We start from the raw sequence: 16,255 nt of genomic DNA, 5'->3' as shown, positions 1-16,255 counted from the left end.
GGCATGATAACCTGTTCTGAGATGAGAGTTTGCAGCACACACTTTTTGCCCACTGTACCTTTCACAGATGGGAAATATTCATTTGCATATCAGTCTTTGTCCCGCCCATATGGGCAGTGCAGCACCGAAATGTTATGGCAATTCCTCTCTGAACAAGAGTACCAACAGCAACCCCATACACTGTGCTGCCCGTAACTGCGCAGATGAAAATGTTGATGCCAATTACGGCACGGCACAAATAGATCACTTTACCAATGTCCCCTGGCCCGTATACCCTTACCTGACCCTCCCAGGAGTTATTTCTTGATTTAATCTTAGTATGTGAGTCAGCTTGTTTTAAAGGTGGAGCATGAATGTAGGGGCACCTCACCCGCACTGCCACCCTCTTCTATAGCAATTCAGGTGAACAGTACATAAAGCACCTAACATCTTTTTTGCATATCATATTAATAATTGAGCGCTGCTTATTATTACCCATGGTGTGTGGTGCTCCTTTATCGACCTCGGAAGGATGAAAGGCTGAGTTTGGACCTGCTGGCATTCGCACGGATGTCAAAGCAAGCGCTCTACTCGCTGTGCTATCTCACCGGCTATTAATTTTGTTTGTTAATTTAGTTTTTCAATAGCAAGATAGCTTCCATCCTTTCCCATGAGTCATATGTGTATCTGTATTTTTCACATATTACTTCCGAAACAAAAGAAAAAATCAAACAAAGAAATATAGCATGCAGTGCTCATGTAACTAAACAATTCCTAACCTAAGTATCTCCAGACCCTGTGTCTCAAACAATGTTTAAACTCCAGAACAAAAAAATAAAATATCAAATGTAGACATTGATCTTAAATGTTGTCTGTCACCATCATTTGCCATATAGACACCAGCACCTTTACTTTAATCCTGCATTATCAGGGTAAATGTACACATTATCACAAATGCATCTCTAAAGCACATATTGCCACAACGTGTGTGCAGATGCTGTGGGCAGATACACCACACCCTGTGGTGAAGCTTGTGTTTCTACATTCTCCCCTGTACACAGCAATATATACATCAACAAAAGGAGCACAAACATGACTCTTACCTCCAGTAAAGCCAAAGAGGAGTGCCGCTCATCATTAATGCTGGTGGTGGCGAAACAGAGACTCTCTAGCCCCATTCAGTAGGGATGTAGCAGGAAGGGAGACCGCATGTGCAAATCTAGGAACACACTTCACCAAACCCTCTCTTGGCGTTCAGAACTGAATTGTTATGGGAGAAATCTCAAACAAAGAAATTGGGCCTCATTACGACCCTGGCAGAATCCGGTAATGATTTTTTACCGGAGCCCAGAAAAGGGCATTAACCGGGTCATGCCGACCTTTGCGGACCCGGTTATTGCCCTTTCCTGGGCTCCGGTAAAAATTAATCCCCATTCCCATTGAGCCCTATAGTGCTCAATGGGAATGGGAGGATGCTAACAATGGGCCCGTTAATGACGGGTTAACATCCTGGTCTGCTAGCGGGTCCCGCTAAGTACGCCTGGTCTGACCAGATGTTCCTTAGCGGGTCCCGCTGCAGACCTCGTAATAGGGTGGCCCGGAATGAACAGGGCCGATCCCTTACCAGCCCCGTTCATTCCGTGGCCGCCTGGGTCGTAATGAGGCCCAATGTATATATCTAGTAAATAATGACTAAATCATAATTAAACACAGTTCAACAATCAAACATTCATGAAACCACATACATTCACACCTTTATAGAACATACAGAATCAAATCTACCAAATATAATCAAAACATATTTACTCTCAATTCTACAAATTTGCAAATGCAGCATACACAATTACAGTCTATACAATGTGTTATTAATTGACATAAAATAACGAAAAGTCCATACTTTTATACATCCAGTACAAACAAATATCACATAAATATGAATATAATATCATGACAATACAAATCTAGTCCAGGTTCATATATATTCCTTAATTATTGTGTGTGCCACAAATTATGTTTAATGGCACAAAAAAGCAATTTCTTAAATTGTACAATCCTCAAGAATTTGCTTCTTTTCACACTGATTAAAGGCAATCACATTATTGCCAGGTACTCCACTGGTACACTCTAAACTTCAATGTAACTTTAAATGGATCATGTAACCAGTTCAGCCCATTCAGAAATGTTTGTCTATGCGATATGGTGGGCGTGTTCTAATCTGTATATAGTTAAAACTGAAACGAAAGTTATGACCGGAATTAAGGAGCATTAGAACTGTACAAAAATAGTATACTGGGCCTCATCATGAGTCTGGCGGTATCAATGCAGGTAGTTCCGGCAGGAAACCACCAGCGCAAGTAGCATTACAGCTACTCGGTCGGGTGCTATAAATGCTGGATCACGAGTAGTGTTGGGGCAGTTATTGGACCCAATGGGATTTGGGGGCGCTATTACCAACCAGTTGTAATTGCACCGGTGGTTATATCACTGGAAACGTCCAAAAACAGGCTGTAAGTGGACATTTTTACCTACATATTTTTGCTGGCGGTAAAACCGCCCAATCCATAATAGAGCTAGCCCTTAAATACGGTGGTTATGACGTTACTGCCGGATTTAAGGGCTACTGCCCAACTAGTGATGAGGCCCACAACTGCTGCTTTAGAGCAGCATTTTATTGAAACAGTCCTGATAGCTTTAATCGGGCCCTGTTATATCAAACACTTAAGACAGGAGATTAGCAAAGGAAGCACAACATTCTACTGCTAAAAGAACAGGAAATTATTTTCTTGGTAGAAGGCGTGAGATGGGCTGAATACATGTTTTGAGGGGTCTAAGATAAAATTAAATGTTTAGTCTGATTGAACCCTTACTAAAAAAAAGCAACGTGTTTCCCATTTGTATTGACTCCTAACTTTGTGGAGAGTGATGATTACTGTACTGATAATGAGAAACAGAAATAGGAGTCTTCTGTTTGTTGTAAGAAGGGGTGCATGGAGAAAAGATTTGGGAATTGGAGGCATGGTAGACATAAGCAGCCTGATTTGTAGACTAATGTGCATTGAAGGACATGTGTCATGACATGTAGGAGGTCCTTGTCTTTGCCCCTCTTCTGCAGTTGGAGGTGAGCCATCGGAGCACTGCATTGCGGTTCTCTGTGCACAATTGACCTTACCAAGTTGGGCACTGCTCGGGTAGGGGGCACTCCACCACCAAGAAGCCCGATTTCTGGTTCTGGTGTTTGTGATGCAGGATTCCACATCTTCTGTCTTGTAGAGGTTGTGTTATGCATACGCCATATCTTCATGACATTGCATACTGAGTGAAGGTAATTAGATTGAGAACACTGTGAAGAATAGCTACATTGCTGGTGACATACATGGTTCTAAGGCAGGAGTTCATCACAGAGACATCATAACCTTGAAACAGAAGGCCCCAATTCAGAGGTCTGTGTAAAATCCAAGCAGAAAGAACACATTTCCTAAAAGCATCATATTCTGACAAAGAAATAATGTGGTGTAGGGACATGAAAGCCTTGGCTTTTGCATGTGCCTGATTTTTGGCCGGGGGGATAGGTCAGGGGCAACGCGCTTGTCTTGAAAGCAGGACGGCGCTGAGCAACACAGGTTCAATCTCTGGGTCTGTGGTTAGAAACCTCTGGGTATTAAGCACGTTATAAATAACCCATTACAATAAAGCCTGCCCCGGTAAGCATCGGGAATGCAAAGCAGGGCCATTGAAGGTGTTCTCCTGGCAGAGCCCTGCTTTTACATTTAAAAAACAGGAGTTACAATATGGCACCTGTGAGGTATCCTTCACATCTACTGCACACATGTCCCGTGTTTTCTAGGCATTTCCCAGACTGCAGCACCACTTTTCTAATTTACCAAAAGCTCAAGGACATTTTCATAAATTAGAAAAGTGGCAGTCTTACATGCAGTGGTACGGCTTCACAAGCTGCCTCCACAATGAGGGATTTTAGCAGCTTTTACAGCTCGAAATCGTGACATCGCCCCTGCAGTCTGTCCACTCAACTGAGAATGATGGTGCGGAAATGTGTAGGGGGCAGGGGTCAAGTCCAAAAAGTTAAAGTGGGTGGACTCATCAACAAATGCAGTGGGATGTGAGGTGGGGCGTGAGGTCACCAGAAATTAGCATATAAAGGTGAAATATCCACATTTCATCCAATTGGCTTTGTATAACCACCCAAATTACACAGGATGAATGGCATGTGTCTTTTACAAAATCAACACACACACAAAACAAAGAGAGGATATTTTCTTCTTATAGTGTTTTTGAAACATTAAAAGGTGTGCATCTTTTAACTCCAAGAACCAATGCGAATGTTTTCTCTGGGACTTGCAGTATCAAAACGGGACATTTGACCTCAAGTTGTTTATTTTTCATTAGGTTATATATTGCAGTGGTGAAGTGTCTGACCTACAAACCTGATGACTGTGGTTCAATCCCCGTGGTTGGCTTTAATACATAAATTCAAAGAGGACATTAAATGTTTACCATTTTAGGAGAGGGCGGACTGGGTCCATCCTCTCAAAAAAGTGGGTGGACTCCGTCCCCCCGCGTGTACCCTCCACTTGAGCCCTGGTAGGGGGAATGTCAGATTTCTACACGTCTTTTAAGCTGCGCTCTGAGTTAAGCCCTATCTTGGTTAGCCAGAAGGGGATGTCGTAGATGGTTCCCTATTGCATATGCACCATACTTTGCATCTCATCTATTGGTTTAGTTGGGTTAAGTAATGAAAATAAAGGTCAGCAGATGGTGAGTTTATTGGAAAGCAGAACATATACTTGTAATCCAGAGGAAGGTCCGATGATGAATTGGCGTCGGACTGAAATATGTAGGGCTGGTTAAGTATGAAATGTCTGTCACTAGCTTGTAGTTAGGGTTCTTACAGGTATTTTTAACTTTGCCAATACGTTTTGCCTGATATCAAATGTGATTTATATATAGAGTTTGGAATTTGATGAGTTTGGATCACCCTAATGAGTAATGTGTAAAGGACAACCCGGTTACATGGCTTTACATCGAAGACTTTTCAACGACATTAAAATGCATCAAAAGTTATCCAACTAAAAATGTGCATCAAATGCATTTTTTTAGTATTTTTTTGGAGGGGTCCCCCCTAACCCTCTGGGCCTCATTCTGAGTTTGGAGGTAATCATGGCGTATTAGCGCCATGGCTACCTCCAATAACGGTACCAAGTCACCCTCGTTCAATGGGGACTTACCGGTCTATTCCGACCTTTGTGGACCGGTAAGTCCCCATTGAAAAATCCATTCCCCATTCCCATTTGAGCCCCCATAGGGCTCAATGGGAAGGGGGAAGGCGCTTATAACGGTACCGCAAATTGCAGTACCGTTATTAGCTCTAAAGTCCCTTAACGAGTCCCGTCCTTAAGGAAGGCACCCGCTAAGGGAACTAGGAATTGTCAAGGGTTTTGACCCATGTTGAATTATTAGGCCAGAACAAAACTGAATCAATAGACTGGGTAGATGTGGGGATGAGCTGTCGCCGCCCATCATTCTATCCCAGAACAAAACTAAATCAATAGATTGGGTAGAGGTGGGGATTGAACTGTCGCCGCCCGTCATTCTATCCCAGAACCAGGAGAACCACGAAGTTTTGCGCACACTAAAATGGTCGCCTAACCTGCCATCCACCAGTGCAAGCGTGATGGACCGGAAGCGCCAGGGGGAAAGGTGGTGCCAAAGGAAAAATAGCAGCGCCTGTTAGATCAAAAGCGCCTTGAAATCACTGCTGTTTTTCTGAAGTGCAAGCTCAAAATGTCCATTTCAATTTGTTCAAAATCTGTTTTTATTGATGTCAACAAGTTGCTAAAATCAGGGGCACAAGACCACTCTAAAGATTCAACCTTCTGAGGGGGGGTTCCACATCACCACTCTACTGTAAGGATGCCCATCAAAACAATGGCAGCAAGGATTAGAGCTGTCAAGCAAAATCCTCCTGTCAAATTCAAGACAACTCCTAAAAAAATGGTTGCAGTACCAGCTTTGGACACAAGCCGGTGCTAGCGGTCTAAACTCTGACAGTAGAACTGTACTTCAGGAGTTGCCAGCCTCCTGAGACAGCTGGAAACTTCAAAGCCTTTTTGGTTAATCAAACATTTCAACACCTGCTGTTCCCTGAAGACAGGCTTATTCAATTAACATTGCAAGAGGCTGGGAAACCTTCTCACCTCAGAACTACACACAAGAAGCCAGGAGATCACATGGACATGCTAACCAAATGCAGAGTGGCCCCCTGGCCTGTTGACCTCAGCCGACACAGTAGACTCTTGCAATTGAATGGGGTATGTTAATTTGGGTGTGGACTGTAAACAGAGCTCTGCCTGGCAGAAGAGACATGTGATCCCTGACTCACCCAGTTTCTGGGGGCGGACCCAAACACTGAAGTGAATTGAATTGAAGGCAAATGTATGTTTTATAAAAACACTGATAACTAATTGGAACCAGATGACAGAAATGTACAACTTTGGGATCTTTAAATTGACACATTCACTCCCAGTTCAAAACTAGGCTGGTCGCTCTGTGATGTTCTGAGCCAAAACCCTGCTAATTATTAATACTGCAGACACAGGGTTCACGCTAGAAAAATGAAAATTTACTGGAATATGGGTAGAAAGGCGGTGTACATGTGTGCCATTTTTGGTAAACGTCCAATATTGGTAAAGAGTTGGGCCAGAATGTACCTTAAGTAATCTGTAATATGTACATTTAATGTCAAACAACTGTGTATCTGGGAAATATGTGTAGTTATGAAAAATGATTTCTAAGGTAGAAGCAAAGTGGCGTTTCTTCAATAGATCGTAAATGGCTGACATCACTCTGACACACTATCCTTTCTCAAATCAGGGACCAAAGAATCCATTGGCCTATCAAATCTTGAGAGGGTTGGGCATGCAGAATTAGCCGACCCACCCATTTTCAAAACACATAAGAAGAGCCACTGGAAGACAGACAGGGACTTTCTTTTTCACTTTCTGCAGAGCATTTTGACAGACAACTTCATATCCAGACTTCAGACTTCACATCCAGATTCTCCTGACTCCAGAACAAAACTCCAAGAACTCTAGAACCCAACAGTTGAACTCCTATCAGCAGGCCTTCAAAACCTAGCAACCAAACCAAACTATTCAAACAGCCAGGTTGAGCTGTCTGATTCTGGCTAGTACACTGTGCCAGTACCCAGAAAGCAGTGCTGAATCCAGAACCACAGACTAGACCAGAAAGCAGAGCTGTACCTAGACCAGACCGCTGTGGGCAGAACCGGTGCCTGACCGACCCAGAAGGCAAAATTATCCATAGAGACCAGAAATCGCTGTGAGCTTAACCAGGCAGAGACCGTCCGTGGCGAGGGAACCGCAGTCCAAACCTGACCAGATCCGTAACGAGGCCCAGCCCTTCCAAAATTAGGAATGAGTATCCTTAGGACCGTGCAAAAACCCAATCTCTTAGTTTAAAATAATCTAATTCAAACTATTTTAACCTATTAGAACTGTATCACCAGAAATCATGTCCATCCTGTTGATTCAAAACCTTCCAAAGCGCATCTGTCATTCTGAAACTGTAATTTCAATTCTGAAAATCTACCTCCACTAAATCGTCCGTATCTCAGGAACCAAGTTTTAACTGTCATTTTAAAGCTAAGGTTCTAAGCTTTCCAACGAACCTAAAACCGACTTGCTACTCCTTATAGTTTTTCCGTAATCGCGCTCGACGCACTCGGAAAAATTGCTGCGATTTGCGATTTGGCTCAATTTCTTCACTTGTCAAAATAGCAGCTCCTTGCTTTCCTTTGCTGAAATTCGTTTGCAACCTGACAATCATTCATAGAGCATTGCTAAAGTGATCCTGAACTAATTTAAAGTAGCTATCACTCACCCTGAACCTCCTATAGGGAATTAAAAGCAATTTGAGTATATTTTTCACTTCATTGCCACCACATTTAAAAGGATTTTGCCTGTGTTTAAAATAATACCTGTTTTCCTCTAAGCTCGCTGGGGGGAACTGGAACTTTGTATTGCATTTGTGTGTATTCCTGAGAATTGTGTGTGTTAATTCCATCTCCTTACATTGCATAGGGGGGGAGTGAATTGTCAAAGAAAAAGTGATCACATTATCTTTTGCTGAAATCATATCAAGTTTATTTCTGTACTGCCTTTTATTCATCTTTGCATCTCCTTGAAACCATAAAGCATTCTCTGATACCTTATTCCCCTGTTCCTAGTCATAAATCACCAGAACTGTGCTATTGTAGTATTACCTATTGCCGATTACTGCTCATATTCACAATTGTGATATTAATTATGAATTTATTATAAAAGTGCGATATATATATATTGTTTAATTCTCAAATAAACCTTTTAAATTTGCAAAACAAACATACTTCTTGGCTCAGTGGGGTCAGGGGGATTCTAAGAGAGGGGTATTATATAAGGGTTGTCATCCAGAGTACACAAACTGGACATAAACATATATAAATAAGGGCTTCCCTTGAGCAATCCCAGACAAGGCACTGACTTAGTGGGACTGCTTGATTGGTGTCTTTAACAAAGTGGGGGCTCATAGCAGGGGATTCGGGATTAGATCTATCACTTGTGCAGATTAATACAATGTGCCAGCTGACAGGATACATATCTGGTTAGATCACCACGCTGTGTTACGCTGTAAAGCACTCCTCAAACGGACGCTGTAAGGAAATGGTCTGTTTTGCAAAATAAAAATACAAACGTCTGTAAATCAGGAAGGAAATCAATCTCCGACCTTGGTAGATATGAAGATAGCTAGGGAGCACCTCTTACATAAACTGTTTGTGAGAGGTGAATGGTCTGAACAGGACCAAAATGTATGGTTGCAGGCGATCACACAACAGGTCACTACAACTGGGTCAGATATGTGGAGAGATCAGGGTCCCTTACATGTGGCCCTGAGTGAACTATATATGGCTTCTAAGGCCAAAGATTAACACAATAAGATTGCCAGGATAGCGCCATATTTGTATCTATATATGGGAGCCATGCAGGACAAATGTGCTGAAGGCCAAGATCTGGCAAATAGGCAACTGATGGCATTAGAGAAGTCCCAATCTGACCTGGTCTCTTCTGAGCAGAGGCTACAGAGGAGCCAGGAGTCAGAAAATGATAGTATGCAGTACATTAGTAAAATAAAGGAGGATATGGATATCCTGCAACAGGAAAAGGCTGACCAGGATACCAGATTTCTGGCCTTGCAGAAGGAGTAGCAAGAAGGTTTGGACTCCCTACTGCAGAGCCAGGAAAAGCTGGAGCAACAACTAGACTTTAACAGGGCATGCACAGAGCAGGTAGCCACCCTGCAAATCCGACTAGACAGAGAGAAAGAGGAAATCAATACATTGATTTTGAAAGACCTGGATACCCAGGCAGAGTTTGATCAAGAACACCAGAAAGCAGGTGCATTTCAAAGGCAGAGGGACGACCTGGCGGCACAGATGCAGGCTCTTAGTCAGGAAAGGGAAACCTTAGGCCAGGAAGTCTGCCAATTAAAAGAAAAACATGAAGGAAATCACCTGGCCCTCCAGGGGCTGGGTGACCTCCAAAAAGAGCATCAGGACTTGTTGGAGCACACCAGGAGGGTGGAAGATGCTCTGGCAAGAAAGGAGCAGGCCAGCAGGGATGGGACTCAGGAGGTAACCCTCCTGCAGCAAAGACTGGCCCAGTACTCCAGGACCGACCAGGAAGCACAGAGAGAGAATGAGGTTCTCTGTCAGCACAATGATAGGCTCCAGCAACAGGTAGCCATGCATGAGAGACTGATAGAGTCTAGTAAGGCCTTAACTGAGGAACTGAAAGCGCAGGCTCTTGCATTGCAACAGGGAGCAGGGGCTGATAGAGATGAAGTTCGCTGGGAAAGGGAAACACCTGAGCATAACCTCAGGAGCCTTAGTACCAGAGGGCTTCATCTCTCCCAGTCCTTGGACTCTGCCACCCCAATGTCCCGTGGCGCACATGAGCACAGGGCCACAGGGAGGGCAGATTACTATCCGGCCAAAAGTATGGGGTTCATAGGCCAGTACCTCCCAGAAATGGATGGGCGGGCATCCGGGTATGGGCACCTAAGCACAGTGCAATTTAGTGGGGAACCAAAGGAGAGTAGGCCCACTAACGGCATCCTGAAACCTCTGCCCAGTTATGTCAGTGGGGGGGTACCCATCAAATCCTGGCAGCAAGGAGGTATCTGAAGACACCTCTGAGTGGCCCAGGACACAGGAGACCAGGTCCCCACATTCTGCCAGCCATTCCCAGGCTCGCAGAATCCAGGAAAACCTGGAAGATCAGACGGGCACCTCTGGGAGCAGTCAGAGGATGAGTGGACCAGGGTTACCCAAACCAAAAAGGCCAATAAGGCAAAAAGGGCCTTGCTTAAGGACCCCTTAAAACAGATTAAGGCAATCGGGAGTGTCATCACGCCTTATCACAAGAACTCCAAATATTCTGTGTGGGAACACTTGGAGCTCTTTGAGCAAATGATGGAGACTTTCCATTTGAAGGACAGCAGTAGCTGTATCCAGTATATCAAATGGACATTCTCCCCAGAATACTCCAGGTTCTTTGCGGGGCTGGAGGACCAAAATCATTCAAGATGGTCCACCTATAGGGCGGCCATCTTGAAACACTTTTCTGTGCATAGAAATCCCCAAGAGGCTCGCAAGGCAGCCTACAATTTGCAATGTGGGGAGGACCAGGCCCCACAAGAATTTGTGCAAGAATTGAAGCGTGCCTTTGCGCAGACCACCAGAAGGGTGCGCACGGACAGCAGGGAATTCATCAACACATTTTTCCATGCACTCCACAAATACATAATGACCCAGCTCGTGAGAGATTTTCACGAGAATAGATCTTTAGATTGGGTCATTGAGCAAGCCACGCGCATCTATGAGGTGCAGAAACCGGTGGAAAACAAGAATCAGCCAAAAAAAACGAAAACCAACAGCAAACCTGCTGTTGCCAAGGTGGCAGAGGTAAAGGTTGCCCCTGTTTTAGACTTGGAGATGGGGGGGGCCTAAAAACCTGCCTGCACAAAATAATTCTAAGCACAGAAGGCCCTCGGGCCAGTCACAGACTGGGAGTCAAGGAGGTAGTCCCACAAATGGGGTCCCTCGCTCCCCTGACTATGTAAGTCCCGGCTACAAGGGAAACAGACTAATCCTGGGTTATGTGTGGACTCCTCCAGCCCAAGCACCTGACCCAGGGAACTTCCCTCCTAACTTCCCACAGGAGGGCAGAAATTCCCCAAACACTGGGCAGAACTTTTTTCCCAGGTATCCACCCAATTTCCAACCCCAAAACCATGCATCCTTCTTTCCCCAATTCCCTGAGCCTAGACAACCTAATCCGGGAGAGGGTAGGCCAAGGGTGGAGGGGTACCCAAATCTTCCCAACCCAGGGTATTAGCAGAGAAGGAATAGCTACCCTTCCGGGGATCAGCCCAGGGGAGAAAACAGGACCCCGTATCAGCCTGAGCGGGTTTCACAGTTAGAGCGCCAGGTCCAAAATATGGCACAGGATCTGGGTCACATACTGAGGGCTCAAAAGAACCCTCAGATGAGCATGCCACCGCAGAATGCCCCAAACCCTGGGCCTGGTGCTCCAGAACAATGACGGGGCAGCACCCCGATAACCCACCGGTTCCCAGGGAGGAGGCACAAGGGGAAGGGGAGTGTAAAGCCTTGGAGGAAGTTTACTTCCCCACTTGTAAACAGCCGCTGGAAACCCAGGAACCGGAAACAAAATCTTCTACCCCTGAAAGTCTGCCACCCAAGGAGCAGAGAGGAGGTAGGAGAAACAAAGGACCCAAACAGACCCACTTTGTGTAGGAGGTACAGACCTTCCAATTTGAGGGAGAGGGATCCTCAGAGGATCCTGGGAAAAGGATCTTCTCCTTCAGAGATAGGGGAACTCCTCCCAAGGAAAAATGGGTCCCAAGAGATTCCAATCCAGACTGGGTAGATGTGGGGATTGAGCTGTCGCCGCCCATCATCCTACCCCAGAACCAACAATACCAAAAACCCCTGGTTCAAACCCATCCTGGTGACTGCATCCAAAAAGGCAGGGGCGGCCCAGAACCGGAACCAGGGGAACCTAAAACCGAATCAATAGACTGGGTAGATGTGGGGATTGAGCTGTCGCCGCCCATCATTCTATCCCAGAACCAACAATACCAAAATCCCATGGGTCAAACCCATCCTGATGACTGCCTCCAAAAGGGGGGGGCGGCCCAGAACCCGAAACCATTTCCAGTTGCCAACTTTTTCTTTCAGATTCCCCAGGCTCTTCACAGAATTCTGCCCAAATCTCTTCTCTCGCCATGTCCAAAACCAGAAAGTTAGCCCACCAGTTGTCCAAAAATGTGCATTATCTGTGCCCCCTTGAGGAGAAGGAGGGAAGATATTATGCCCCGGTACAAATACAGGAGCAGGGTACAATTTTGGCACTGGTGGACACTGGATCCCAAGCTACTCTTCGGTCCAAAAGGGCCTTTGATGAACTGAATTCAGGTAGGGGGGAGAAGTACCGTATTCCTCTCACCTCTCTTCCTGGACAACTCCAGAATTTTGACGGGAAAAAAATTCCCCTCGAGCGGACTGCAGATTTGGACATCAAAATTGGGCACCACAAGGTGAAACACCCAGTCATAGTAGTGACTCCAGAGGGTAGCCCTTGTTTACTAGGGAATGACTTCCTGAGAAGGTTGTCACCCCTAATAGATTGCGTAAACAAGGTCCTCTGGACCTAGACTAGCCAACCATAAAACTAAAACAGAGTGTCAACCATGTTAGTTTAAACGGCACCTGCCACATGGTTGAACAACAATCTGACCAAGTAGAATTTCACTTCCAGAACAACAAAATTCCAGACGTGACAGTAATAGCAGAAGGACAACAGACTGGTGATGGGGGGTCCTCTCTATTTCTGAAAATCAACCTTCCTTCCAGTTTAAGGTGGTATTCCACACTGGAAGGAAACACTCTTTATAAATTCTTTACCAATCCACAATCAGACACCCCCACTCCTATAGTCCAGAAAGATGTGAAATCAGCTCAGAGCCTGGCTGATATTCAGCAAATTGGAGAGCAGTTGTTCAGCCCTGTTCAGTTAAATGATGGGAAGGACTCTGTTCTCGCTCGAGTGTGTGTGAACAACGGTAAGAGCTTCATCAGCGAAGCCATGTTCCGCCAACTCCCAAAAGATCCAGCCATTCCCACATTCAAACTGGTAGACAAATGGGAAATGGACCTGGAAGCACCTAATTCCAAACATCTCCTGCAAAGCAGGTGTATGCTCAAAATCTCCATTGGCAACAAGAGCATAGTCCATAATTGTTGGGTCGTGCGAGACGTCAGTGCCGCCTTTTACTTAGGCAGTGACATTCTCAATCACTTTGCCATTAGTTTGGACCTAATAAACTTCAAAGCTTGGTCCCGCTTAGTGGATAATCCCATGGGCTTTGATGATCCAGAAAAAGCATTTAGGTCAGCTCAATTGCTACCTTATGCAGTTGAAATTCAGATTAAGGAGGAAGTCACCATCCCAGAAAGGACCCGACAATTCTCCCTGGAAGTGAAAGTTAAAAGAGGACAACAATTGAAAAACCCTGATGCTTATATTCATCTAAATGCTTTCCTTCAACAGCAAGGGTTAGGGGTAAAACCAAAACCATTAGTCAACATAGAACATGACACCATTCCAATAGAGGTTGATAACAGCGAATTAAAGAGTATTACCTTAGCCGCAGGCACCATTATTGGAATGGCGGTTGATGACCGACATTTCTCCAATGATTTAGGAAATGAACTGTTAGGCCCAATCCCCAAGGACTGTTTTGACAGTGACAGTGATGACAATACAACACCAGACAGGATCTTTACCCGGCATGGGGGAAACTTCCTGGTGTACACTTCTTGCCCTTATGGTAAGGAAGACGTGTCTTGTGACTTCAGAAGGGATGAGGTGATTTTCCAGGTCCATGAGTGCTGCCTTTCCCACCTGAAGCCTCCAATCCAAATCAGCACTTTGACCAGGGACTTCTCCACCCAGCTGGAGGAGGCCGCTGAGATAGCAAAACCAGAAGTCTTTCCAGGCTTCAGACAGATGGTGGAAGAGAGAGTCAACCTAGCTGATGCCTGTGTGACTCTGGAACAGAAGCAAAAGTTGAAACAAGTTTTCTTGGATTTCCAAGATCTCTTTGCGGTAGACTCATATGACTGTTGTCGCACCAACATCCACACAACAACAATTCCCACGGACCCTGGCATGACTCCAGTGTTTGTGAAGCAATATCATTTGCCTCTCGCATCCATGGAGTCCCTTACTGAAATAATTAAGAACCTTGAGTCCCGGGGAATAATCCGTCCAGTACACAGCACCTTCAATAATCCGGTGCTGGGAATATTGAAGCCAAACGGCCAGTGGAGACTCTGCGCCGACCTTAGGGAGCTCAACAAACGGGTCCATACTTCCAGATGGCCTCTGCCCTACATTGACCAAGGGCTGGCCCAGATTCAGGGGTCACAGGTATTCACTGCAATAGACCTGACCAATGGATACTGGACCGTGCCTGTCAGTAGGGAGGACCAATACAAACTGGCTTTTACCTTTGGGGGCCAGCAGTACACATGGACCCGGACTCCCTTCGGATACCTCAACTCCGGCAATTAATTCAACATTTTCCTACAAAAGGCCATGCCCGACCTGAGTGCGAGGGGTAACCTGGCTTATGTAGATGATGTCCTCATATAAAGTTCATCTGTGGAGGAACACATAGCGGAGATCCGTTATGTTCTGACACAGTTGAGGGCCGCCGGAGCCAAACTTTCCTTTCAGAAAGCACAGTGGTGTAGAACACTTGTTAATTTCTTGGGGCATGAGATTACTCCTCAGGGTTTCTGTCCCCAGGAAAAGAAAGTGGAAGCACTTCAGAAACTGAAAGACCCCACAACTCTACGGGAACTAAGGAGCCTCCTTGGACTGACTAATTACAGCAGAAAGTTCATTGAGAGCTACGCAGAGATCACCAGACCCCTGATTCATCATTTGAAGGGGGGGGGTCAAGTGGGAATGGGGTCCAGAACAATCCGAGGCAGTTAGACAACTCAAAAGAAGCCTCTCACAAGCGCCTTGCCTAGCTTACCCTGTCAGAAACAAGGAGTTCTTCCTGGAGACAGGGTTCTCTAATACGTGCTTGACGGCAGTATTATACCAAAAGCATGACAAGGTCAATAAAGTAATCTCCTATGCGAGCAAAACTTTATCCTCTGTGGAGGAAAAATTCAACGATTGTGAAAAGGCACTCCTGGCAACGGTGTGGGCATCAATTACCACCCGTTCAATTCATCCAGGGGGAACACATCATAGTGGAGACTCCACACCAGCCTCTGCAATACCTCCAAAGTGACAGAATCCAGGCCGGAAATGTGAGTATTTCCCGAATTACTTCCTGGATTCTGTCAATGCAAGGCTTTCCTGTGGAGGTCAGATATGGCCAAAACAAGAAGAGTCCCCTCGCGCAAGGTCTGGCTGACTGGCATGATTGTGCCAGAGAAAACTGTCTTGAGGACGAAAGTCTAAAAATCAAGGACAACATGGAGGCATACCTTAATTCCCCCCTCAAAATCTTTGAAGAAGACAAGTGTGAGGGAATGCCCACTGTCTAAGTGGATGGATGCTCTTACCATGTTGACAACAACGGGTAGAAAGAACTGGTTGCCGGCGTAGGGAATGCATGGGTGAAGGAGTTTCCAGAACCCTCCGCTGGGTACAAAATTGGTCCCCGAAGTAGTCAGGTGGCAGAGTTGATGGATGTGCATCAGGCCATCCTCAATGCTGTCCAACATCAACTCCACAAACTGGTCATAATCACAGATTTGGATTATGTACGGAACGGGTTCGTGGAGCACCTGGTTAATTGGAAAACCAGAGGCATGCTATGTGCTAATAACAAACCCTTGAAACATGGGAAGTTAATCCAAAACATTGATGACCTGGTCACCTCGAATGGGATGACCATCTGCTGGAAAAAGATCCAGGGTCATTCCAAAGTAGAGGGACCAGACAAAACTGGAAATGACTTAGCTGATCAGCTGGCCAAAACCGGGGCCATCCAAGGGGATCTAATAGAAATAGAGTCCCTGTTGGGGGAAATCCAGGTCACTGCTATCACTAGGTCCCAGACAAATGCTCACAATGATCTTTCAACTGCACAA

The sequence above is a fragment of the Ambystoma mexicanum genome, chromosome 8 (assembly GCF_040938575.1).
Source record: "Ambystoma mexicanum isolate Mex_15411 chromosome 8, UKY_AmexF1_1, whole genome shotgun sequence".
Taxonomy (NCBI): Eukaryota; Metazoa; Chordata; class Amphibia; order Caudata; family Ambystomatidae; genus Ambystoma; species Ambystoma mexicanum.
Note: the sequence above shows the minus strand (reverse complement) of the source record.